General features: G+C 37.4%; 1 non-coding gene across 1 annotated transcript; it reads right to left on the minus strand.

Moving 5' to 3' along the window:
• Positions 1-674: 674 nt before the first annotated feature.
• LOC147489038 (small nucleolar RNA R71) lies at positions 675-780 on the minus strand. Its single transcript, XR_015203372.1, has one exon. It is a non-coding gene; the product is annotated as a small nucleolar RNA R71 (small nucleolar RNA).
• Between the last annotated feature and the right edge of the window lie 2,674 nt (positions 781-3,454).

Consider the following 3,454-nt stretch of genomic DNA (forward strand, 5'->3'; position numbering starts at 1 on the left):
CTCTTCTGAGACGTGTAGTAGATCCATCCTAGTCTCGCGCCCAATTGTTCCGTTGAACAGGGCACAATAAAATATAAACAAAAGCAAAGTTTTCAAAACTCCATACTTGCAAAAATGAATTTCGATTTCTTGAGCTTACATTGCACCATTTGCGTATGTTAGGATAGTTTTGGGGTCTTGCTAAAAGTGCATGATACTGCATTCAGGCACTACTAGTATTAGCAAGAATAAAACTTACTCACGTCGGAGAGCACATCATCCTAGACAATCTCCTGTTTCTAGTCCTCCATCTACTAAGATGGCCGACGAAGTAGTGCAAGCTGAAGAGCCTCTCTCCAATGTCTACACACCGTTGCAAGATGGGCATCCATCTTGTATATGACTCACACTGTTCACAAGAAATTTTGGCATTCCACCGAACTTGTTCAATCTTCTACCCATCTTCCATGGGTTAGAACACGAGTTACCGTACAAGCATCTACGCTGGATACATGAAGTACGTAATACTTTTCACCATATGGGCGTTACCAACGATCAAGTTAAGTTACAAGTGTTCCCTTTCACTCCAGCTGGTAAGAATCACGCTTAGCTTCTTTCGCAGGACTCTTTCGATACATGGGAAAAGGTTGTATTCTCTTTCATGAAGAAGTACTTTCCACCGAAGAAAACAGAAGAGATAAGAAGTAAGATATAGTTCTTTAGATAGAGTCCGAGTGAGACATTTTTTGAAGCATAGGAAAGATTCTCTGACCTACTTCATTCATGTCCTCACCATAAACTAGAAAAATCCACTCTTGTCCAATATTTCTTCAAAGGTCTTCTCCCATAACACAAAGTAACCCTCGACATCATGAGTAATGGTAATTTTTTGGATAGAGGTACAACTAAAGCCTTAACCTTTCTTGAAAACCATGCTAAAAAAAGTACCTATTGGGGCGACATAAACAATTCTAGAATAGCCCAACCTAGTGCATCTAAGGCTAGTGGTATTTTTTAGGCGAAATCAGATCCAGAAATCAAAACCTTAATCGAAACCCTCACAAGAAAGATAGATGCCCTCACAACCAAACAAAAAGACCAAACCCTCATCCTATCATGAACATAAATGCCTCACCATGCAATTTTTGTCTGAGCTTAAATCATACAGATGTCACATATCCCTTGATCACAAACCTATTATTAATTCAGCCAGAAGAAGTATATGCTTTCAATGTACCAAATGCACCATGGAAGCAACATCCAAACTTTGCATGGACCAACATTCTATAAAACCAACCACCTCCAGGTTTCAACAAACCAACAAATACATTCAGACAAGGACAAGGACAAAGACAAGGTACCTATAACAATCGAATAGAGTGGTTCCATCCCATTTCAACTAGAACTACCAAAACCCACCTATCAACAACCAAAGAGACCTAGTTCTCATTACACCATCAACTAGTGTCCAAACAGATAAGCCCACCGAAATAATCTTATCAGTCATGCAACAACAAACCCAAATCTGAGCGTCCATGCCACAATCTCTGAACTTGTTAGCCCAAGAGAAAACCCAGAAAAGTTTTTTGCTAGGCCAAAAAGTTCAAAACCTTACAGCCCAAGAGATTAAAGCAATCACAACCTTGCGATCTGGCAAAACAGTTGACGACAAAGTAGTCTTACCAGAAGACCCTACACCTATAGAAGTACCCATTTCAGTACCAGAACCAGAAATTGAAAGCCAAATACCTCCATATATCCCTATCAATATTCCAGTCCCTAAACTACCAATTCCTCCACCTAACCTAGTTAGGCAATAAAAACCAAAGGCACCTTTTCCAACTCGCGTAATGACACCCAAGGAGGATCAAAATTTTGATGAAATTAGAAAAACATTCAAGAGTTTAACAATAAACCTACCCTTTCTCAACGCCATCAAATATTTACCTAAACATGCCAAGTTTCTTAAGTATATGTGCACCAACAAAAGAAAAACTAACATTCCAAAAAATGCCTTCCTTACAGAACAATTTCCATACCTCAAAGAGACTAACGGAATCATCAAATATAAAAATCCTGGTTGCCCTACCATCCCTTGCACTATAGGAGACAAGGACACGGCCACTGCCTTGCTCGATCTTGGAGCAAGTGTTAACCTCCCTCCATACTACCTATTTAAACAACTCGGTTTCCACGAGCTTACACCTAACACCATGACATTACAATTAGCCGATCAATCCATCAAATACCCAAAAGGAGTAGTCAAAAATGTGTTTGTCAAGGTTAAAGATTTTTACTACCCTGTTGATTTCGTCGTCCTCGACACTGAAGTAGCTCATGATGCCATACCCATCATTCTAAGGCGCCCATTCTTGGCAACTGCGAACGCCCTCATAAATTGCCGTAATGGATCTATGATCATGTCTTTTGAAAATCTCTCAGTAGAAGTCAATGTTTTCAAGATGATGCAACAACAGATAGAAGAAGAGTTTGATGAAGAAGTTAGTATGATAGACAGTGTAGTGCAAGAGTACTGTGACTGGACTTTCCAAGAAAATGAGGTGCATTAGTTCTTATCTTTCAGAGAGTCAGAATTTGATATGGATCATTATAAAGAAAATACAGCTACCACTTTAGAATCAGTTCCTTTATACGATTCCGATGATGAGATACCTAAACATGAAAATATGTCACCAGCCCAAGTGTTTACTGTGGAAGATCAGAATCCTGTAGAGACCTTGTCACCTATGTCACCTACTCCTGCCCTTAAACTTCTCCCTCCATACCTAAAATATATCTATCTTGATACTGATAATACCCATCCCGTCATCATTTCATCCCAGTTGTCAAAGGGGGAAGAAGAGCGCTTAATTAGAGTGATTCAAGAATATCATTCTACAATTGCTTGGTTATAAAATATAAATTAATTCTTTTTACTCCTACTTACGCTAATTATGTTAGGAAGAAGTAAACTATAATTTGCATCTTTTGATATCAAAGTTCTACTCTCAATTATCAGGAAATAAAACTAGAGTAAGAATTCGTTCCACTCCTAGTTGCTTAGAAAATACTAATTCCACTAATGATTAACAATCAAACAGCATGAGAGTAATGATTCTAATATGGTGAAACCTAATATTGAATGTATTCTAAATTAAACTATGACAATTAAATAATAATATGTGAATATGAAGAAAGAATTAGAGAGATTTGAAATCCACCTTGATTAATCCCTAACAATATAGTATAGAGTTTGTTGCAACCCTAATCTTTATATTTTCACACAAGGTTCAACATAAAGGTTAGGCCTTTTTATCCCGAATTATTCATTATATCTCTAACCAACTAATAATTAGCATGAGAGGAATTTGAAATTCATTCTCATGGTGAATGAACTACCTTCTAGTCTAGGTTCTTTTATTTATTGCTAAATAGAAAACCCTAGACTTGATGCTCTTTAATATAACTATTTTAT

Source organism: Coptis chinensis, chromosome 7 (genome assembly GCF_015680905.1).
Source record: "Coptis chinensis isolate HL-2020 chromosome 7, ASM1568090v1, whole genome shotgun sequence".
NCBI lineage: Eukaryota > Viridiplantae > Streptophyta > Magnoliopsida > Ranunculales > Ranunculaceae > Coptis > Coptis chinensis.